Source organism: Zootoca vivipara, chromosome 5, assembly GCF_965207765.1.
Source record: "Zootoca vivipara chromosome 5, rZooViv2.hap1.1, whole genome shotgun sequence".
Taxonomy (NCBI): domain Eukaryota; kingdom Metazoa; phylum Chordata; class Lepidosauria; order Squamata; family Lacertidae; genus Zootoca; species Zootoca vivipara.
The window spans coordinates 73,448,677-73,472,540 of record NC_142588.1 but is presented as its reverse complement, the minus strand read 5'-3'; the positions used below and the strand labels follow the sequence as shown (position 1 = coordinate 73,472,540).

The following is a 23,864-nucleotide window of genomic DNA, read 5'->3' as shown; positions in this document are numbered from 1 at the left end:
GTGGGATATACATGAAAGTGACCATTGTTGGTGAAGGAGTTTGCATCTGCTCAGAGGAGCTTACCTTTATCATTTATTTTCCTTCCTTTCCTTCAAGGAGCTCAATGTAGTGTGCACCATTCTTCTACCACCCAGCCTCATTCAAACACCACCCAATTTTATCCAGGCTACAACCCTGTGCGGTAGGTTAGGCTACAATGGTATAACTGGCCCAGGGTCACCCAGTGAACTTCATGGCAGAGTGGGAATTTGAACCCGGGTTTCTCCGGGCCAAGTTTGACATGCTGAATGTTACACTGCCCTGGTTCTCGGTGAGATGTCTTTTGATACTTCAACCTTGGCACAGAAAACAGGGCTCATCCCCTAGGGCCAGACTTGAATTAACTCTTCAGGAACCTCTTAATGCTGCTTTTAATTCCTCTGCGCACATAAACTTGAGCAGGTGTGCACAGTTGAAACCAGGAGGGAAGGACCCCCCTAAGAAAATGCCCTCCCGTGAGCCCCTTCCATCACCTGCAGAGCCATTCATATGGCGGGTTTACTAGGAGCAAGCAAGAGGCAGCATCTATGATGGGTGCTTGTGAGTCACGCTCCATTTTTATGTCCTTGTGTAATGTGCCTCTGGGGCATTGTGGGAACATGAAAATAATGGCTTTACAACTGCTGCAGCTCAGGTGGGCACCAGCGCTGGTAGGCCGTGCTGGGATGGGATGTGCAAGCTAAGGCCTCTTTCCCTGCTAGGGGGTCTCAGGTGTGTGAGGACTAGGCCAAGATGCTGCTGCTGCTGCTTAGTGCATGCTTAGGGATACTTTGATTTGGCTGAGTTGTACCACCAAAAATTAATTCTGGGCTTAAGTCCTTGGGGGTGAGGCCTGGGACAAATCAAATGCTGCAGTGTAGCCCATTGGAGTTAAACCGCTTTGGAAGCGATCAGCGGAAACAGTACATTTGACTTTACCGCCAATATAAGTTGAGGTGCTGCAACAAAATCTTGAGCTGTGCCGTGTTCATGTTGATGCCTCCAGTGGCTCCACTCTACTCCATTCCCCTTCCTCTCATTTTTTTTCTTGCCCTGCCTCCCAGCAGTCAAGCCAGCATTCCATACCCACTTGAGTTGCTCAGTTCTCACTAGGCTTCTTTTGGAGCTGGGTCCCCCCCCCCCCCCCGGTTGCTGCCACTGCTGTTGCTGTTTGGGGGAGTGGGATGGTGGTGGACAAGCTTGTTCAATTCCCTGTTGATGTCGATGGGCAGCTCCTCCTCCTGCTCCTGGGAATGTCTTAAAAATAGCTTCTCAGAGTTAAACAGGAAGTGGCCTATCCAGACAATGGTTTTATTCTACACTTTGTATGTGTGTGTGTATATATATGTTTGTGTCCCTATCTTCCTGTTCCAGACACTCTATTCTGTTCTCACCCCCCACCCAGCTGGCAGGGGTGTCTTGCTTCCCACCCTGCAACCTTCTGTCTCTCAAAAGTCTATGCTACAGTTGTTATGGATTTGTTTCCCCTCCCTGCAAATTTTCTCATATGCATTTCGGGGTTATCTTCAGTCTGCTGATAATTGTCACCTGTGCATAAATTGTCCAGTTTTCCTTACATGAACACCAGAAGGCTCAAAATCAGTATTATTAAATAGAAAGAATTCTTTGCGCAGTGCAGGTTCTCCGCTACTTTGTAAATGCAACCAGGAAGATTGTAAAAATAATATTTAGAAGGATATTTTTTTATCTGTGGATTAAAAAAAAATGAGTAAAGAGAGAACAACACTATTGCTGTTCTTCCAGATAAATTATTTTAGAAAAAGGAGAAGAGGCTTTAAAATATGTCCCGAAATATACCAGAGAAGGGCCGAAGGTTAACCCTAGGAGTTCCTGTGTGCTAAGCCATGGTTTAGTGCGACCTGGACAAACTATAAGCTGTTAACCATAGAGCATAACTTGGCTATAGTGTGTGGTTAGTCTGGAGAGAGTTAACCCATGAGCTAGAATTGGCTCACTAGGTGGAGTGGAGCTGCTATGCTAGCTTTCTGGCAGGACCACTGGGTTGGCTCTACTGATGCATTTGTGCTGCACCAACCATCCTATTTCCTTGCTGCTCTCTGTGCCAGTAAGCAACAGTGACCCACCTGCCTGGATGCTAGTTTCATGGCTCTTTCCCACCTGGAGAGCCACTTCTTCCACCAGCCCAGGTTCGGATGACAGGCTAGGCCAATCCATGGCTTGGCTCAGCCACGGCAGAGCACCAAAATAACCAAGGCAGAGCAAAGCAGCTGCAACCTGCTCTCCCAGAGACTGGATGCCTGCAGTTTTCTCCTAGCATCACCTGCAAACAAGGCCACAGTGTGATGGGAAAATGGATGAAAGGAGCCTTTCCCAAAGCCATCTGTGTGTGGGTAGAGAAACAGGCATCTAAAACATGGGCAATCTGTATGGCCTTCAGGGCCTGTGTGGGCCCCAAAGTCAGTTTACACATTCAGATAAACAAACATGGGAGGAACATGTTTATAGAGAGCATCGCTATGCTGCGTTGAGGGGAAAAGAAGGGTGAGATAGGGAAGGGATGAGAGGAGCACAGCTTGAACAGCACCCTCGATGCTAACATGTTGCTCAGAAGTACAGTAACTTGCTTTGAATTCATGGAACAAGAGACCGTCTACGAATGCTGCAGAAGAATCACATCGGATACCAAATGTTGTGAAAGCAAAGGTCCTTCTGGGCTGGGGGGATGCACACCGTAACTCAGCGGTGGAGCCCATGCTTTGTACGCTGTGGGTCCCAGTTCAGTCGCTAGCCTTCCCAGTTCAAAGGACATTAGGAAGCCAATGATGGGAAAGACCTCTTCCAGAGAGTCTGTCTAAGCTAGCTCCTGCTCCACATGTAAAGATATGGAGCTCATTCTTGCAAGTTGTAGTAATGGCCACCAACTTGGATGGCCGTAAAAGAGGGTTCGACAAATTCATGGAGGTTAAGGCTGTCAGTGGCTTACCAGCCATGATGGCTGCATTCTGCCTTCATTGTTAGCGGAGATATTCCTCTCCACGCCAGTTGCTGTGCACCACAAGCTTGGAGCATATTCTTGCACTTGGGTGCTACTTGTGGACTTCCCACAATCATCTGGTTGGTCACTGGGGGAAGAGGATGGTGACTGGGGGAAGAGGAAGCTAGACAAGACAGCCCTTTGGCCTGACCGAACAAGCCTCTTCTTATATTTCGGACTACAACTCCCATCATCCCTGACCTTGCTAGCTGGAACTGATGGGAGTTGTAGTCCACAAACACCAAGAGGGCTCCAGTTTGGAGAAGGCTGGCTCAGTAACTTGGCTAGATGGACTAACAGTCTGACCTGATATAAAACAGCTGCCATGAGGCCAGGTGCCTCGGGTGGCAAGTTCCAGGGGCAGCAGATTCCGATGTAGATACTTCTTCCCGTCTTCTTCCTGATGTAGATCTTCACTCGCCCCTTCTTTCCTGGCGGGAAGCGGGGTGCTATTTTGTGGTTCACCCCCCCCAAATGTAATGGGCCAGCCCTGCTTCCTGTATTTCTGTACTAAAGACAAACGCTACCGGCCATTAAGGATTTCTGCAGTGCAAGGAAATCTGGATGTTAGTAGCCAAAGCTTCTTGAAGAAGGGCACTACCACTTAGGAGACTGAATAGGAGAGGTAGATTGGAAATTAATGAAATGTTTGCACTGTTGGTTCCCTCCTTCCTTTCTTTTTGATTTTCCAGTCATCTTGATTGTGAATTCTGGATAAACTGAAGTAGGGTGCTGCAGTGAGATTTATTGGGTGAGATTTCTCTAGCAGTGGCTCTGAACCCCTGGAGTAGCAAGATGAGCATATGCTGTGCACACAGATCAGTGGGCTAACTGCTCATAATATGACCATGCTTGTCAGATTTGACAGCACCAGCTCCCTGTTTGGTGCTGCATACTGTACATGGTCCCAGACTTGTGCTGGGATCTGTGTGTGCACTTCTAAGTGACCCAGATACATACCCTGTACCACGCAGCGTGCTTTTTTAAACTTGTGCAGCTCCTTTCCAAGCAGAGGATGTGTTTAGGAAATCTGCTTTCCGCCTGTGCATCGCTCTTGCCAGATGGGGGGCATTTGTGGTAGTCTGTCAGCATTCATCAGTGCTTTGCGAGGGGATGATTTCAAACTCTGGAAACAAATATCTTGACTGAGTGTGATATTTCAAGAACACATTTGATAACACCCAAGTGTGCAGTCGAGAGTATTTTCACCTTGTCTCTCCCAAACTGGATTGCTATGTTAAAAGTGTTTCTTTTGCATTTACTGTGCATATTTTAAAAAATACACTGGGGAACTGATCATGATGATCAAGGTTGCAGCTGGCAGGGAATAGAGTTTAACTTTTCCTCACCCTGCTGTGGTCCTGGGAGAAATTGCCTCTCCGGAGCTGCTATTTGCATTACGAAAGCTCCCCTCATTGCAGCTGCCATTTGCATTTTAAGTGCACATTAAAATACATGTTTAATGTTGTATTGGCTGCATGTAACAGCCACACCTTGTCCTCCAGGGCTGCATGGGTGCTTGAAAGATCCGTGTGGGAGTAGAATACAATGACGTCTGGCCTCTTGAGTAGGAAGAGTTGGCTAAGATGCATTCCTATGCATTGTTACCTGGAAATTAGGGCCATTGTGCACAGTGAGATTCACTTCAAAGTACTGTAAATATAAGGATGATTCATTGGTTATTGTTGTTTTCTCTCCAAAAATAATATAGTGTCATTCGACAAATGTTTCTCCAGGACGATTTGCAAAAAAAGAAGCAAGTGCTTCTGTTGAAGGGTAGAGGCATCCAAACTTGATGTAGACAATTCTGGGATGGCTATTATTTTTCAATATTTTCAATATTTTTCAATATTCAGAACCAAAGTGTCTTGTGGCAATTTTAAATATTTACAGCATAATCATAACCATATCTACTCAGAAGTAGGTCCTGTTGACTTCCTCCCTGGTAAGTGCCAGTATACCCACTTTCCCGAGAGTAAGCGTCATTGGTTCAAAAATGTATATGACTGCACTGTAAGAAATTTATTGTGGCATGGACCAGCGGTTGCTTCATTAGATGGTAATGAAATCCAAAAAGTACATGGTATCAAAAAGTGAGCAAAATAAAGCACAGCGAGCATTTGACTTCCCTGTTCACTTCCCCCCATGCCCTAGCACCACATTTCTTCCAGCTGAGAATAAGGCGTCAGGCATCTAATGAAGTGGATTTGTACCATCGTAAATGTGTTAGTCTTTAAGGTGCTGCAAGACTCCTGCTTATTTTTGTTGCAATAGAATAATTCTGCTACCACTCTGGATGTTTTCTCCGGTGTGAGACAAGCTCCCACTGGAAGAATCAAGAAGTGGTGGAAATAATAATAATAATAACAATAATAATAGTTATTATTTATACCCTGCCTATCTGGCTGGGTTGCCCCAGCCATTCTGGACGGCTTCCAACACATAAAACATGAACTCATGCTGTTTGAAATGGTCGGTGTACAACACGTTGGGGTAGATCCAGCGGTGCAGCATAATCATTTGCATGCTTAGTAGTAAATTCCCCTGCGTTTAATGAATCTGACTCCCTAAGTGTGTTTGGGACTTGAGTCTAAGTTGGTTGAAATGAATGGATCAAGTTAGGTCTGACTAACAGCACAGTCCTAACTGTGTCTACTCAGAAGTAGCTCCTATTGAATTCATTGACGCTGGCTCCATTAAGTGGGGTTAGGTTCGCAGTCTTGGTCCCCTCTGAAATCTATAGGTGTCAATTTTGCTGAACTCAACAGTGCAAACCAGTGTAGATCTACTCAGAAGTAAGCTCCATTGTTTCCCATGGGACCTGTTCTCAAGTCTGTGTGCATAAGATCCAACCCATTGGCCTTGAAAAAGGTTTTAAAGGCTTGTAAAGCAATTTGTGTTTATATTAGGACACTGGTTAGTTCTCAAACGGTATATATTTCCACTTGCAAATAGAAGAAAGTGGAGCTAGAACTTTGTACTGACAATAAGTCTTGCTTTGCTTTGTTTACCCAGGACCAGCTGTGACTTATAGAAATCACAGTTTTGCATGTCGGTTCCTGTGGAGATTTTTTGGCGATGACTGTAAGAAACTTAAGTAGCCCCAGGACCACCCTAAACTGTAACGGAACACCGGGTCTGAAAAGTGGGGGATGGAAAACAGACTTACAACAAAAGCTGCATGTGGTTACCAGGAACGATTCTCCATTGGTATTGGTTGTACTTGGCTGGAGATGTTTAGATATTTAACAAACCTTGAACAGTCACTGGTAAAACAATAGTGACCGGCAAGAACTGGAGGAAAACAAGATTGTCATTACGTTTGGCTTACCTGGCACAACTCCAAAATGTGCAACTTGTTTTACATTCGAGGGCTGGGAGCTCGGTCTTGCGACTGGCTCCCTTTTGAACATGGGAAACTTGGAAAGGCGTGGTTAACACACCTGAAGAAAGGAGACCTTGAAGAACTAGGAATGGTTGGATTAAAATTTCCCATCCCAACTTTATTAAAGACATAATTGATCCAGATGCTTTCTTGTGCCAGCCCAAAATATTTACACAAGTTATTCCCTGTCAGAGTGTATTCTAGCAATATACCGTATATATAGTTTTAAAGCATTCTGCAAAGGTCGCAGAATTTCTGCTTCCTGAGAATCTCAGTTTTCATTTTTTAAAAGCAAGTTTCTAGTCCGTAAGAGTGTGAAAACAACCTTGTACAGCAAAAAAAGAAATTGATAGTGCACCTCTGTATTTTAATTGACTACTATGTGTGCATGTCATCACAATGTTTGCCAGTCAATAAAACAAAAACATCCTTGTATAGTTAGTCTCAAGATATAGTAAACGTGTATACCAGGGGTCAGCAAACTTTTTCAGCAGGGGGGCTGGTCCACTGTCCCTCAGACCTTGTGGGGGGGCCAGACTGTATTTTGAAAAAAATAAATGAACGAATTCCTATGCCCCACAAATAACCTAGAGATGCATTTTAAATAAAAGGACACATTCTACTCATGTAAAAACACACTGATTCCCAGACCATCTGCGGGCCGGATTTAGAAGGAGATTGGGCCAGATCCGGCCCCTGGGCCTTAGTTTGCCTACCCATGGTGTATACATTAGAATAGCCTCAGAATTACATCTTACCCATATTGTGTTGCCTGTATAAATGTTGCAAATTGAACACAGTTCCTTTTAACATTATTTTGCATAATCTGTTTTGGTTTGAAGTACTGTGCTACCTTGGTACTCGAACAACTTGGCTCCCGAACTAATCGGCTCCCGAACGCCGCAAACCCAGAAGTAAGTGTTCCGGTTTGCAAACGTTTTTCAGAAGCCGAATGTCCGACGCAGCTTCCGCTTGAGTGCAGGAAGCTCCTGCAGCCAATCAGAAGCCGTGCCTTGGTTTTCAAAAAGTTTCGGGAGTCAAACAGACTCCCGGAACAGGTTAAGTTCGAGAACCAAGGTACCACTGTACTGGTTTTAAGCTATAAAGCCTGAAACTGCTTGGTAGCCAGCAAGTGACCTGGAAGATCATCTCCTGCCACTTGTGTGTGTTCTGACCTTAAGATCCATTTTGGAAGCCCTGCCTCACCACGTGGAGAGCCAGGTAGCTACCAAAGCAAGGGCTGTTTCGCTAGTGGCACCCCCAACAATGGAATACCCCAGAGAGGTTCACCCAGTCAGGGGCGGAGGAAGGGGGGTGCATTGGGGGCGGGCCGCTCCAGATGTCACCACTGAGGGGGGTGACAAAATGCTGGGCGGCACTCACCACAGGACCAGTAGCGCACCCGAGCCACACATTTCTCCTGGCGCAGGCTCCGCGTTGTCCCAAACGGTCTGCCCCTCAGCTGTAGGGCGGCTGAGTGGGAGGAGGCAGGCAGATTCCTCGGAGGCCCTGTGGGCAGCTGGCTTCACTCCTGTGGGCAGCTGGCCCTGGCCCTGGCCCTGGACATGCGGCACCCCAGTCTCCCAAGCGGCTTGCTCTGCCGCTGCACCTAGTGTTTCTCTCTGCTCTTTGGGGCACCAGTTGAATACCTTTTTCTTCACCCCTGCCTTCTAATTGAATGTTAGGCCACAACAGCCCGAGGTGAATTTAAAGTAGCCTAATCTGATCTGTAAAATGTTTTTCTGCCTCTTTGCAAAGAAAGCCTACCCCTTACTTCCAAGGACTGCATACTGTATCGGTTTAATGATCACACACTGTGCTTTAAATATTGTTTTGTTTGTAAGGTGCCCAGGGGATACTTTTTGATGGACACCTATTTACATTTAAACAATGCATGTGTTTAATAACCAACTAAAATATATTCATAATGTTGCAAGAAGGAACGTAATATTGCAAGAAGGGGGGAGTCGACTTTTTACTTTCCCTTTTGCATGCTTGGAATCTTTCTCTGTGGGTCCGTGGAGGAGGAGTTTGTTCTCGAGCCCACCAATTTTACCTTCCTGTGCACTGGCCTGTGACAAGGAAGGGTGTGAAGCAGCAGAAATGTCCTGGTTTTGCCTCAAACAGTTTCCAGACATTGCTGTTCCTGCGGTTGGAAGTTGTTCCTCTGTCTGAATTTGCAGGGCAGCTTGGCAAAGGAGTCCGTGGCTTGTGGATTTCTGCCACAGCGGCTTCCATGCTTCTGGAAATGTTGGCAGCTGAGCTTTGTGACCAAGCAGCTTGCCCGCTGCTGTGTTGCTCCTGTGAATGTAGAGCTTGGTATGACCCCCGGAACTGCAGAAATGTGTGCCAGTATAAAGTCTGGAAATGGCCTTTTGGTTGCAGTTCAGAGGTTCAGCCTGTTGCTTAAATTCTGCCAGTCTCCCTATACAAGATCTCATGTAGCAGAGGGCTTCAGTAAGTCTGCACAATACTGCACATCTACTGGGTTCTTTAGAAGGCCTGTAGAAGCAAGGCCTGGACTTGGAATTATAGAACGGTAGAGTTGGAAGGGATCCATTATCTACCCAATCCTCTGCAATGCAGGAATCACAACCAAAACATTCCTAACAGATGGCCATCCAACCTCTGTTTAAAGACCTCCAAAGAGTGCACCACCTCAAAAGGGAGTCCATTCCACTGTCAGACAGACACACACATTTTTGCATTATGCGGAACCAGAATCTCCAATAATAAAAGCTGATTGCATACTGTTAAGAGGCCTTTGTCCCCCTTTTTAAAAATTACTTCCAAGGTCCTTGAACTTCTTGTTATTGCAGCTTAAAGAAAAGTTGACTTTCTGGTACTTTAAAAAGTATTTTTTCCCTGAAAAGCTGCTTTTCTGGTAGTCCTGAGTACTCTTCCCATCTTACATTGGCGTTTAAAGGTCATCTTGATATATCTTGCAAACTAGCAGGAGTACATTGCCTTGGTTGCATTCAGGGCTTGTATAAACATGTAGCTTCAGCAGGAGTGGTCAAGAATAATAGAGCAGACGAGGCACTAATTCAGCTTAGCTCGGTTTCCTAAAGGCATGTTTTAACTTGGGGTAGCGGTTGTAATACTGAGGGTGAGCAAATGCACAACTTTTAACAGTCTCATCTCATTTCCTTCCTTCACCTGCAAATTGCAAGGCAAGTCTTTGAAAAAATGTGCAGCGTCTGTGTATGTTTACTCACAAGTAAGCCCCATTGCGTTCTGTGTAGCTATGCATGGGGTTGCACTGCACATTTGCTATTGAGTGTTTCCCTAAAGAGGCCAATTTTTGATACAGTATATAGTAATAATAATAGTAATAATAATAATAATAGTAATAATAATAATAATATTTATACCCCGCCCATCTGGCTGAGTCTCCCCAGCCACTCTGGGCGGCTTCCAACAGAAAAATAGAACACAGTAATCTATTAAACATTAAAAGCCTCCCTGAACAGGGCTGCCTTCAGATGTCTTCTAAAAGTCTGGTAGCTGTTTTCCTCTTTGACATCTGTTGGGAGGGCGTTCCACAGGGCAGGCGCCACCACCGAGAAGGCCCTCTGCTTAGTTCCCTGCAACTTGGCTTCTCGCAACGAGGGAACCGCTAGAAGGCCCTCGGTGCTGGACCTCAGTGTCCGGGCAGAATGATGGAGGTGGAGACGCTCCTTCAGGTATACTGGACCAAGGCCATTTAGGGCTTTAAAGGTCAGCACCAACACTTTGAATTGTGCTCGGAAACGTACTGGGAGCCAATGTAGATCTTTCAAGACCGGTGTTATGTGCTCTCAGCGGCCGCTCCCAGTCACCAGTCTAGCTGCCGCATTCTGGATTAGTTGTAGTTTCCGAGTCACTTTCAAAGGTAGCCCCACGTAGAGTGCATTGCAGTAGTCCAAGCGGGAGATAACTAGAGCATGCACCACTCTGGCTAGGCAGTCTGCAGGCAGGTAGGGTCTCAGCCTGCGTACCAGATGGAGCTGATAGACAGCTGCCCTGGACACAGAATTGACCTGCGCCTCCATGGACAGCTGTGAGTCCAAAATGACTCCCAGGCTGCGCACCTGGTTCTTCAGGGGCACAGTTACCCCATTCAGAACCAGGGAATCCTCCACACCTGCCCGCCTCCTGTCCCCCACGAACAGTACTTCTGTCTTGTCAGGATTCAACCTCAATCTGTTAGCCGCCATCCATCCTCCAACCGTGATTTATTCTTATTTTTTTTAAGGTATGTGCAAAGCAGTGTTAGAAACTGGGATAGAAAAGCTAGGAGCCAAATGGCATCTGGGACCTGGGTTGTGGGGGCCAAAACCGAATGCCAGGTCGTCACTGGGGCTGTCTGTGTGGTCAGCAACACTTTTTCTTTATTATTTTGATAAGCGTGAATTAATACACAATTCACATAAGTGACACATTGTTAATCTCACATTTTTAAGAGAAATTGTTAATACATGTTTAATTTGGTGTTTACAATAAAACTATTGGTAGCGTACTTCAGTTTTCAAAACACTCTGCTCTTTATTGTTAAACTCCTTAACATATTGTCTATCCTTAACATATACTTCAAGACTTCAGAGCACACACAGTTCAGTGATCCTTGAGTGTCAGCCAGGCGCAAAAAAATGGCATCCAGACTTTTTGAGGTGATGCAAATGGAGAACCTTTAGGCGCAAATTGCGCCTGGCGCCCTGCTAATTTCGAACCCTGGTTAAAAGTAGATGTAGCGCAAAGTGGTGTCCTGCAGATGTTGGACTGCAGTTCCCATCATCCTTCACCATTGCCTATACTGCCTGGGACTGATAGGAGCTGTAGTCCAGCAACATCTGCTGTAAAGGATTTACCAGGAAATTAATGAAACCGAAGAGTATGCTCAAAAAAGGGCATGGGTTTTATGACAGAGGTACCCAAAATGGCCATTAAAATATTACAGTATAATATAGTGAGACTTGCAGCTTCACAGGAACGTGACTTCTGAGTAGACCCCCTAACCTGATTTTGCAGCACCAGAACACAGGAGCAAATACATCCTGTCTATAGCGCTCAATTTCAGTCTGCCACTTAGAGAAAACGAGTCAAAGTTTTTCTAAAAGAAAAATGTTTAGGGGTACTCTCATTTTCCTACTCATATTGAAATACTGCCCCTCAATGAGGCCAAACTTAGATTCACAAAATGTTTAGGGGTATGCGTACCCCTGCGTCCCCTCAGAAAAAAAGCACTGTAATTTCTCACTTATTGGTCCTGGGCAAGTGACTCTTCTTTCTACCTCAATTCACAATCTGCTGCAATAGAGGAATAATAACATTGTCCTGCGTTTGAAAGCTGTTGTAAGGGTTATGGAGCAGATAACCTGTGAAGCAGTTCGAATGTGCACAGTGTAAAATGGTAAGTGGTTATTATTATTACTACAAAGTAGGCTTCACCTGATCCCGATGAAGACTCCATAAAATGAGATGCTTCCAATTTCTCTCGAGGCTCTTGCTAAATCCCATTGCCAGCGCTTGGACGTGTTGCAATGATACAGCGCAGGGGACCTCCCAGCATCCAATCATATGTGAGAACCTTGGAAAAAGCTGTATAGGCAGCAACGTGTAGAGGCAGATATAATCAGGACTTCGTATAGTAAAGCAATTGTGTTTTGTATTTGCTTTTCACTTACACTTAAGTAATCATTGATTATGGGCGATTATTAACTTAAGATGCTTTGTGCCTGGCAACAGATTGAATGGTGGTATTCATGATTGTGGGTAGGAATGTATGGAAGATGGTATGGAAAACAGGGTTGCCATACATTCGGGAATTCCCAGACGTGTCCTCTTTTGGGGGTCCTACATGCCCATCGGGGGGGGGGTTGTACCTTTTAAAGCAAATGTCCTGGATTTTGAGTTAAATTATTATTTTTTTGTGCATGGGCAGCTCAGTTCAGGTTCTGGGTCTGGCGTGGGCTTGGCGGTGGCTGCAGGGCTATCAGGCGATTGCCCTACAAAAGCCCAACAACTTTTTGTGTCCGGATTTGTACCTTTTGAAATATGTCAACCCTGATAATGGTGGGTGTATATATCTTGAACATAAGATGAAACTTGCTGAATGAAACTAAGAGATGATCCAGTCAGCTTTCTGATCTCATAGTGGCCACTCAGGTACCTATGGGAAGCCCACAAGCCCTCTCTTCTGTTTGTGTTCCATGGCAAGTATTTAGATGACTAGTAGCCCTCGATATAGCCTTCATAGATAAACCCTCTATGAATTTATCCTCTATGAATGGCTCCATTTGGAGAACTTTGGAGAAAACTTTGTAGGATTTTTCTGAAACTTTGATATAGCTCATTTACACCCCATTAATAAGAAGCCATTGTAGCAGTTCCATAGTTTCTGTGCAGAAATGACACATGGACTGTAGGCTCCTGACTTCCAGGTTGTGACAAGAGACCATTGCTGGGTTGTAAGATTAGCATTTCTCTATCTGTGTAAATGTTGCCTTATTATTGCACTGCTCAACATGGACAGAAGAGATGAAAAGAATTTCTGCGGACCAAGAATGCCTTATTAACGACTGCAAATTGACTCCTGAGTAATGGCCGCTCATTTTGCTCGGCTGATTTTTAAAAGTAACTCTCCTTTTTCAATTAAACTGTTACCCACTCTGGAACACAGCCCAGCCACAGCATCATAGCTGCCAAGTCTCCTGCTGAAAAATGCAGGATCAGCAGCGGCGCGGCACCGGAAGTCACTTCTACGCATGTCTGCGTAGAAGCAACTTCCGGTGCCACGCTACCCATGTCTGGGCACCGGAAACTGGGCGGCGCCAGGACCCAAAATGGAGCCTCCCTGGCAGGTAGGAAATCCGGGGGATTTACGGGATTTTTTCCAATCCGGGCTGCCAGAGGGAAACAGTTTAAAATACGGGGGTTTCCCGCGAAAAACGGGAGACTTGGCAGCTATGCGCAGCATTAAGGTACCCAACAAGGAGTGCGGGAGGGAAGGTTTGGGTTAGCTTTCTCCAACCGGTGCCCTTCAAATGCTTTGGTTTGTTCTTGGCTTCCTGGTTGTGGTTTCTTTGGGAGAAACAAACTATGGCCCCAGGGTCAGATGTAACGCCACCCCCTCACTGAGCTACTCCATAGTTTGTTTCTGGGCTCAACAATGGAAGGAGCAAAGCAGGGGCACAGGCTCGTTGGCTTAGGGACTTCTTGTTACTTCCAAGGGGCAGCTATGTGGAAGAACAATCCAATCAAATGTGCAAAACAGAACAGTAAGTACAGTACATGTCTAGTCCAACATCCTGTTCTCAAAATGGCCAACCAGATGCGTGTGGGAATTCCGCAAGGAAGACTAGAGTTAGAGAGCAGCCTCTCAATTTGTGATTCCCAGCAATTGATGGCCTACAGAGGCATGGTACCATCTGACAGTGGAGGTAAAATAGTGGTCCCTATTTATCTACTTGCACTTTGATGTGCTTTCGAACTGCTAGGTGGGCAGGAGCTGGGACCGAACAACAGGAGCTCACCCCGTTGCAGGGATTCGAACCGCCAACCTTCTGATCAGCAAGCCCTAGACTCTGTGGTTTAACCCACAGCGCCACCTGGGTCCCTTGAACAGCATAGAAGGCAGGAATTCAGCAGACAAAGCTCATCCTGACATGCACAGGCATCTGGGCAATGGCACAAGAATTTGTCTAATCTTCTTTTATGAATTTGTCTAATCTTCTTTTAAGGCCATCCAAGTTGGTGACCATATTCTACATGGTGAATGAAATGGCATAAGGTTTTGAAGGTGGTTTTTTTTTTTTTTTGACACGGGTAGGGAAGTATTATATAGTTTTTGGCACCCTGCGAAGGGTTATCTACGAGCCCAGATAAGTAGGAGAGTTTTAATTAGGGTGGCTATTCTAACCCAGCAGAAACTGGGCTGGAAGTGAAGAAGCAATTTCTGGAGTTCTGAGAAGGCCCATTCGAGACCTGCTTGGACTGATGATGGGTATCTATTTTGGGCCTTGGCTTGAGAGCGCCTGAAAAGAGCAGAGTAGGCACTTCTAAGTTGGTGTGTTGTAAACCGATTCTCTCGAGCTGCTGCAGCTGAAACGATAGATCGTATTTACCGGTGATGATTTCCAACGGGCTGTTTTAACAATGTCTGTTTTGTATATGAAGGAGGAGGTCTGCCAAGTGTGAGGCTTAAAACGTAATTACAATTTTAGAGTAAAATGAAATGCGGCCGGGGTGGCGGAGTGAGGAATATGTGTAACAATGATCAGTTCCATTAAAATACTAGGTCCTCAGGAGAAACTTGGAACAGGTAATTTCAGAATCAGTTTTATTCACTTGGGAAATAGACAAGTAAGTGGGCTGACTAGATAATTCAAGTGTTGTTGTTGTTGTTTCCTTAAAGAAGCATGGTAGTTTTAAAAAAAAGTTTCAGAAGGCTTTTTTAGCAACCCGCCTGATGTGTTAACAGCAGTTGAAGTTAGGAAGGCGTGGAGTAAAATTAATTCTTTGTTTGTTTTGCCCAGCATAATGGGAGTTGTAGTCCAAAACATGAGGAGGGCCGCCAGGTTTGCCAAAGGCGGGTGTAGACTAGACAGTGTGCCGTTAACACTGTTATCCAGTTTTCTTCTAACTTCTCTCTAGATCCTGACGGAAGAACTAGCTGTTAGGGCGGACTTGCTTCCTGACAGAAATGTGCTTTTGAATGCAGTTGGAAACCTGTTTATTTCAATAACTCTGGCTGTTCTGCCTTACCCATAATTCCTTCACTTTGATTGCCGAGGTTATTATAGGACAAGAGCGCCTTTGTAGCAGGGTGCATGGAGCACTCTGAGGCCTAGCGTGACTAGCAGATATAAACTGTATGGAAGCAATTAAAGTAGAAGGAAATGTCATACAGGCGGAATTTAAATGTACAGGCTTGTGGCATTGATTCCCTCCCTCCTCGTTTTTTTATAGAAAGAGATAATGACTTTTTTTTAAAAAAAATTGTTCCATCCAAACTGATCAAATATGCCGTTCTCGTAGAATATCCAGGAAGACAATTCCCAGGAGTGACTATATTTATCCTGAAATGAATGAAGAATGGGAATCGAAAGAGTAAAAGGAGGGAGGGAGGGATCTTTGAAGAAAATAACAAGAAGAGGGAAAAGTCCTTCAGCATAGCAGCTATGGGGGATTCTCACAGAATTCCTTGTTATATTCTTCGAGCCTAGGTCAGCTCCTGATTCCATCTTTACTTTGCTTTTATATCCTGCAGCTGTGAGGAGGCTGTTTTTAAAGGAGTCGGAGGACTGCATTACCTCATGGGCTTCCTTCCTGGGGTGGCATGCCAGGGGTAGGTGAGTGGGGCAGAGCAATGGGCTACATTCTAGCCATGCAAAACTCAGAGATTTCTAGGCACATCTCTTCATCCCGGCAAGCAAAGTGTGTTATCACAATTTAAAGGCACGTTTCAGCCAGGCAAAGTTCTCAAAGGGGAGTAGAGCTGAAGAGGAGGCATGACCTGGAGTTGGACAGAGAGAATAATAGAACTGTAACCTTGTGGTCAACTAATGCGCCTCGCTCCCAAGTCATCTCTTGTTTCAGAGTCAAAGCGATTTGTGGTTCCGTTCATTCTTTACCCCCAGTGGATCAGCAAATACCTGTGCCCTTGGATGAAGGAGTTTTGATACTCTAGTTTTGACGGAACTATATTAGAGCATGAACTTGTAAAATTGGAATTGGTAAAGGAGGCAACTACCCAGTCTTATTTAAGAAAACCAAATCTGCATGCACCCCTTCATAGATCAATGCCTTGTCGTGGCGAAGGGGCTTGAATAACTCAGAGAAGCTATGAGCTATGCCATGCAGGGTCACCCAAGATGGACAAGTCATTGTGGAGAGTTTTGACTAAACGTGATCCACCTGGAGAAGGAACTGGCAAGCCACTCCAGTATCCCTGCCAAGAAAACTCCATGGACAAAGACAACAGGCATATAAAAGTTATGACACTGGAAGATGAGCCCCTCAGGTCGGAAGGCGTCCAACATGCTACTGAGGAAGAGCAGAGGACAAGTACAAGTAGATTCAGAGCTGATGAAGCGGCTGGGCCAAAGCCAAAAGGTCGCTCAGTTGCGGATATGCCTGGAAGCGAAAGGAAAGTCCGATGCTGTAAAGAAAAATATTGCATAGGAACCTGGAATGTAAGAACCATGAATGGAAGACAGAGGACAAGTTGGTTGGACAGTGTTCTCGAAGCTACGAACATGAGTTTGACCAAACTGCGGGAGGCAGTGCAAGACAGGAGTGCCTGGCGTGCTATGGTCCATGGGGTCACGAAGAGTCGGGCACGACTAAACGACTAAACAACAACAACAAAATCTGCATGCAATGGCAACCTCCTGAGGCCCCTGAAGAGCTAAGGCTGTGTATAATATGCTGTGTGTGGGTGTGGGTTAGTGGAGAGAGAGAGAGAGAGAGAGAGAGAGAGAGAGAGAGATTCCCAGAGTTTCAGGAAGTTGATCCCATATTGAACTTGAGGCTTTAATCTCTGGATAGATAAACTTCTCTAGTAGTTCCTTGGTTCTTGAACGAAATCCGTTCTGGAAGTCTGTGCGACTTCCAAACATGTTCTAAAACCAAGACATGGCTTCCGATTGGCTGCAGGAGCTTCCTGCACTCAAGTCAGAAGCCACGTAAGCTGTGTCGGATGTTTGGCTTCCAAAAAAACGTTCACAAACCAGAACACTTCTGGGTTTGCAACATTCAGGAGCCAAAACATTCGAGTCAACAAGCCGTTCGAGAACCAATGTGTGACTGTACTGGTTTTGCTTTTTGGCCAAAGTATTGATGCCAGAAAATTAATTATAATTTCCCACAAGCCCTTCTGTTTGGTTAGAGTTGGGACAGTGATGTTGCATCATGGCTGCACTGTTGCAAGATGGCCTCTGTCTCCAGCCATGTTTGAGTTGGTGGGGAAAGAGGCTGTGAGGGTCTGCAGAAAGGCTAAGAGGGCTTCAGATTAGCCGCAGCTGCTGTAGCCCAGATCTTTCACATATTGGAAATTCCTGCAAGTGTTAAAGAGTTTGCATGATTCACCCAAAGGAGGAATCCTAAATGTGTTTTACTCTGAAATTGACTCCACTGGGCTAAATCACACTTGCTTTCAATAAGGAGGCAACAGGATAAGTGGAACCTCAGAAACAATTAGCACTGCGAAGAATAAGATCTTTTGTACAGAAACTCCCACACTAGATTTCTGGTCCTCTTGGCTTGAAAATGTTGACCTTTAACAATATTCACAGACAACGGTTCACAGTTCAAACCATTCAGCACCGGCTATGCAATGTTGTAAGTTCATTTATTGCTGGTGAGGCCAGCTCTGTCTTCCATTAGAAGTTTTACGTAAGTAATGCGAGAGACCAAGGCTCTGCAAAAGGCAATCCAAGTAAAGATACGTTTTACAAATCCTTTGTGTTAGCACAATTTGTAAAAGGCCATCAAACCTCAAGGTTCCCCCACCACTGTTGTATAGTGGTACCTTGGAATAAGTACTTAATTGGTTCCGGGGTGCCATTCGCACCCCAAAAAGTACTTAATCCGAGCGGTGATAGCGTGCATGTGCGAAGCGCCGATAGAGCGTTTCTGCGCCGTGGAACCCAGAAGTAAACACTTCTGGGGCCGCAGAGTACTTAAACTGAAAGTACTCAAACTGAAGCGTACTTAAACCGAGGTATGACTGTACAGGATCAGGCGTGTCTTGACGCAGAGTTGTGGTTTTAGGCTACTATCCTTATCAATACCCCAGTGCTACAGTCTCAGCTTTTGTACAGTGGAACCTCGGTTTACGAACACAATCCGTTCCACGGAGGCGTTCGTAAACGGAGGCATTCGCTCTCCAAAGGCACGCTTCTGCGTGTGCGCGAAGCACCGATAGAACGCTTCTGCGCATCTGATGCCGCAGAACCCGGATGTAAACACTTCCGGGTCCGCGGTGTTCGTAAACGGAGGCGTTCATAAACAGAGGTAGGTGTAAACCGAGGTTCCACTGTAGTTGGAGTCAGTCAGGGCCCCTCCTTCCCAGGCCAGGTGGAAAAAGATATACAAGGCAGGGAGCAGGTCTTCCAGGACTAACAGATGGACTTGCTTCTGAACAGACATGTATTGGACTGTAATGTAAACTTTTTAACCATATGCATACTCATTAAGACACTGCTTTATGTTCATGTGAATGATAGACTTTGAAATAACATACAAAACGTCAACTATATATGCACATCTTTTACTACAGCAGAACACTTCTCAATATGCATTCTTGTTGTGTCTCTAGTTGCTGTTAAAAGTAATATTAAAATGCTTTTTAAAAAATAAAGCGGGGGGGGGGATATATCTATGACAGAATCTTGTAGCTGTGCCAACCTCGAAAAACCTGTACATTATAATGCAGTTTATGTCTTAAAACAATGGCTGCCAAACAGAGATAAGCTTGTAACAGTTTTTACTGCCTCTTGTTTAGTTTGGTAATGTTTGCTACACAATAAATCTACTGGAATGTTCAGGTGGAAAAAATTAAACATAATCCCTAACAAAAGCAGAAGATTGTATTTGTGATTCCTGATGTTTTCAGGGTGAAGATTCAGAAAGAATCTCTTGCTAATATTTCCCCCCCCCAAAAGGCCTGCATGCAGATCCAATTTAAGCCCCCCCCCCAAACCTCCACAAAACCTTTCTAAGCATTATTCTTTAGAGCTGCGAGTCTCTATTACTTATCATTGCTTAGAACTTTTCATTAATTTCCCCCCTTGCATGCCACTGTATGTATTCCTCAGGACTTATGAGCAGCTTTTTAAAAAATATCTTCAGAATGTTTAGAGTTAAGTCTGAGAGTCTTGGTTTGAAAGCCATTCTGATTTTTTCCCGTCCAGGCCTTCTCAGAGAATTGTAAGCTCAAGGAGCATTGACGTCAGCCCAACAAGAGAGACTGTTGCATCTGAATCAGTAGGAATATTGTGTACAGCAAGATAACTGCCGTCTTATACCCTGAGGAGTTGTTCTTTATTGTTCCTTGCCTTAAATTTAAATATTCTGTCAGGATATATGATAAGTTTAAGGCATCACGTGATAGAGTTTCTGAAACCTTTACTGGCTTCTCACTTATTCATTAGCAAGACGACTTACTTTTCAAAACAAGTTAAACTCAGATTGTTTTTGGGGCATCTCTTACGATTGGCTCCACCAAGTAAATAAGCACTTACAGAGAGCAAGTCTTAACTGTGTTGCCAGCCCAATGTCACAGTGAAAAATACTGCATTAGCACTGCAATGGCATTATGATAACACCACAGGCAAAATATGCCAGAACAAATGTGTAGAGCTGATTAAAAAAAATAAATGTCAGCAGGGGGCCTTTGTTAGCTCAGTGGTTTAATTCCCCCAGTTGCTGGTGGTTCAAAAAGGCACTGGAAAATAGCAAAAGCGTGCAATAAAATATACTGCCTGACAAATTACTTGCGTAGGCTTTAAAGTTTCATTTATCATACCTACAATCTTATGAAAGTACTGCTAAAAGCTCTGCTGGAGAATTTCCTGGTACAAAGGAGGATTAATATTAATTATAAAAAGATTGTGTTGTTTTAAAAAACAGGATGAAGTTTTATAGTCTTCTGCGCACAGTCTTCTTTTTAATTTACCGTATCTTTTAAAATGCATGTATGTGCCACATTCCATCCTATCCGTATTCTCTTGGCTGTTATCCTCTTTTTAGACAAGCCAGTCTTCTTCAGAAACGTAATTGCAAAAGGGTGGGCTGAGCCGAATGAGAGTTCAAGTCCAAAACATCAGGAGGGCACCAGCTGGAGGAGGCTGGTGTAAATCAAGTGTGTGAATGAGGACCGCTTGTCAAGTTTGGAAGACTTGGGCACATTCTTAAGAGGAATTCCCATTTACAGGGTGAGTCCTTTTAAAAGAGGCCCCGTGGATACAGAGTACACATCTTCCACGGGGCCTCTTTTAAAAGACTCACCCTGTATAAAGTTCAGTGGAAATGTTGGGTCAGAACAAAAATCAAGATGTGTATTTGAGAGTGAAGGTATATGTAGGCAACCAGTCTAAAACTGTTTGTAGAGTACTTTACCTTTCCTAGAAGATTCTGCTCTTTGAGAAATTATTTGCAAGGTACCTCAGCCTAGCCCCTTTAAATATGCTGCAACAAACTAGGGAACAATAGGCTTTAACTGTGGGGGAATGGATGCTCAGCAGTTGCTCCTGCAACTCAAGTAACAAGGCCTTAGAAGAGAAGACCTGAAGGTCAAAAGATCTATTTAAGGCACCTGAATTGAATAACTTTAAAGCTTGCCTCACGGAACGTGTGTGACGCTGACCTGCAACACTTGCTTGGCATAATTGGCAAAGCAGCAGTTGTGTTTCCTTCCCACGTGCTGAAAATGTATTGGGAAGAAAGACTCCCAAGGTGTAAATAATGACTCAATAAGATGTGGCTCTCCTATTCAGGACGAGGGGGAATTAAAGAAGGCACAAGAGATTTGCAGTCCACATGAAGCCGCGGTATGGCTGGGGCATGAGATAGCATGGAAGTGGACCTTGTTGATAAGGCAGGGGAGCTGAAAATAATGCCAATATATTTCACATTTGGCAACCAAGGTGCCGCTTGGGCAGGCATCCCCAAACTTCGGCCCTCCAGATGTTTTGGACTACAATTTCCATCTTCCCCGACCACTGGTCCTGTTAGCTAGGGATCATGGGAGTTGTAGGCCAAAACATATGGAGGGCCGCAGTTTGGGGATGCCTGCGCTTGGGTTTCAGATAGTACATGGGTAGATGAGTCTAGAAAGTTTGGGACACACATTTTCATGGCCCTCTAGTGACTATGGTGGCTCATTTACCAGAAGTAATGTGTTTAGTGTTAACTCTGGAAGTGTATACAGTATTCGATTCTGACCAAATTAAGCCTCCTTGAGCAAAATATACACCGGGAGGCTTAGTTTGGTCAGAATTGAGTGCACATTTCCAGAGTTAACACTAAATACGTTACTTCTGGTATTTGAGCCACCATAGTCGCAAGAGGGCTGTGAAATTTTTTGCCCCAGGCTTTTTAGACTCTTCTACCCATGTACTATCTGTAACCAAAGGATGCATTGGTTGCCAGATGGAAGCCACAAGATGCTTATGCTAGCCCATTGAGACCTGCAGTGCTCTTCCTGGGAACTGGGGATCGACTGGTTAAAATGTGCATGTAAACGAGACGCTGCATTATGTATAAGGTTTCTGTTTGCCAGGTTCTCTGTAATCATCATAGCATTGTGGAGGAATGGTGAAGAGAGGTGCTGGATTTGTGCCAACAGCGTGTTGAAACAGAAGTCCAGGAATGTGGAGAGTTTAATGGCAGGCCACTAGCTCTTAGCATTATAATCTGTGAGTGCCCCTGCAAATTTGGATGCTGTGTGTGTGCGGGGGAGGAGAGGAGATCTTAAAAATTCTTCTGATTTCACACGGAACCCCGATGAACAAAGACCAGGTTGCTGTTGTGATAGCAAATCCACTTGAGTGGCAGATTTGATTGATCCCAAGATAAATTGTCCACATGCTTATAAAACACTGAAGTACATTTGAACTGAAACTTGTTGGAAAGCTATCCCCTTGCCCCATTTCATAACCATTACCAAAGTGTTCTGCAAATTTTGTATCGGCAACGTGCAGGGAATACGAGAGGGAACGCTTGAGTCATAACATGAAGTCTAGATTAAGTGTTTGATAGGCGAGGCTGCGCTGTGTACAGCAAACAAGACATTTCTCCAACAGTTTTGCTGTGCATTTCAAGCTGGAGTGCGTTCAGAGACCAAGAGTCTCATTTCAAATAATGGAGGCAAGGAGGGAGGAGAGAAGTCAGCCATATCATACATTAATAGTTAACATGTGGAACTCAAAAAACAATGGATTTTCAATAGGTTAGCTGCTTATGCATTGCCAAGCAAGAGAACAAAAGAGGGCACAGATTTGCATAAAACGTGTGTGTGCTAAATCTAAAATGTGCAGCTGAAACTTTATTAGGATTTAATTGGAAAGATGATGCACCTCACCACCATAATGGGGAATACTGTGTATTAGTAGGCAAGGTGCTGCTCTGTCTACTGTGCTCGATAGGCAAGGCCTTTGCCCCCCTCTCTCTTATGCATATGTTTAAACAGGACGTGTGCTAGGCAGTCCTTCAGGCAGAGGACTGCCTTCTGTAAAGCAGGACACATGGCCACTCGTAATTTTAAAAAGCATTTTTATGAGCTTCTGTGCTTCGTAATTATTATTTATTTGTTGAATTGGTTTGTTGAATTTATACTCCCCTAAGGAGCCCCAAACAGCAAGCAGACCCCACAACTTAAAAAACAAAGCAAAACATTCTGAAACAGTGAAGAACATTCCAAAAGCAGTTTCAGTGGAAAACATGACTCCATGCAATGATAACAGGGTTGCCAGAAGCAGTCCTACAGCAGTGTTTCTAGCGCAAGATAATGAGGCATATTTCTCTTAAGCAAAATTCGGCGGTGCTCCTCAGCTGATGGAAAGTGCCGTGATCTCTAGTGGAAGCTTCTGTCAATGAAATGGGGAGAGAATTCTGTCTGACTCTCTCCTGCCCCGCACCCCCCCCCTCTCCAATTATGCTGAAAAGGGTTGGAGGACCTTTTGAAAACAGCCTGGAAGGTGGTTTGGGTGGGGAAATGGGGAATTGATGAAGATTGTCTCCTTTTCTTTCCCAAATGGAAGCCTCTGCTACATCCAAAAGTCTTCCCACTGTGGAGGGGACACCACTGGATAGAACCCAAGGATTTGTGCATATCTAACGTATGAGCCCACTTAACGTATAATAGCTGCCCGACTACCACACGCCACATTGGCTGGTTTTCCAAAGGGAGCAGGTGATCTCTTGCAAGTTCCTTGCTCCTTTCTTAGCCCATGTTCTTATATAAGTTTAGCCTCTGTTGTATTGCTGGAACAAACTTGGTGGAAGCTTCTGCAGCAAAAGCACCGCAAAAATAATATGTAGTTTAAAGTAAAAAATGCACACAGATCAGTGTGTTCTTCATATATATGGGCAGTTCTAGCAAAGGCAAAAGCGGCCAATTCTAAGTGGACGTCTTGCCTGCTGAGGATGTTGTCTCATATACATTTCCTCTTTGTATCAGGATGGCTGCTATTATAACAATATTGTTATCGGGCTTCTCTCTCTTTATCTCCGCGAAACACAGATGTCTGGTTCATTTTCCTAGGAAAAACAGGATGCTGTAAAGCACCCCAAGTGACAATGGCTGTTACTGACAGTAATATTTCTAAAAGTACCAAACAATGAGGGAATAAAAGTAGCCCAATTGTTAATACGCAACGTGTTTCTCTGTGTTTTTGTAATTATTGCAAATTATCACTTGCCCTTCACACTTACGGCCTCAGGGCAGGTTACAACAATTA

General features: G+C 44.7%; 1 protein-coding gene across 1 annotated transcript in view; it reads left to right on the top strand.

Moving 5' to 3' along the window:
- WWTR1 (WW domain containing transcription regulator 1) overlaps positions 1 to 23,864 on the top strand; it is a 90,760-nt gene that overhangs the window by 2,100 nt on the left and 64,796 nt on the right. The window lies entirely within an intron of this gene.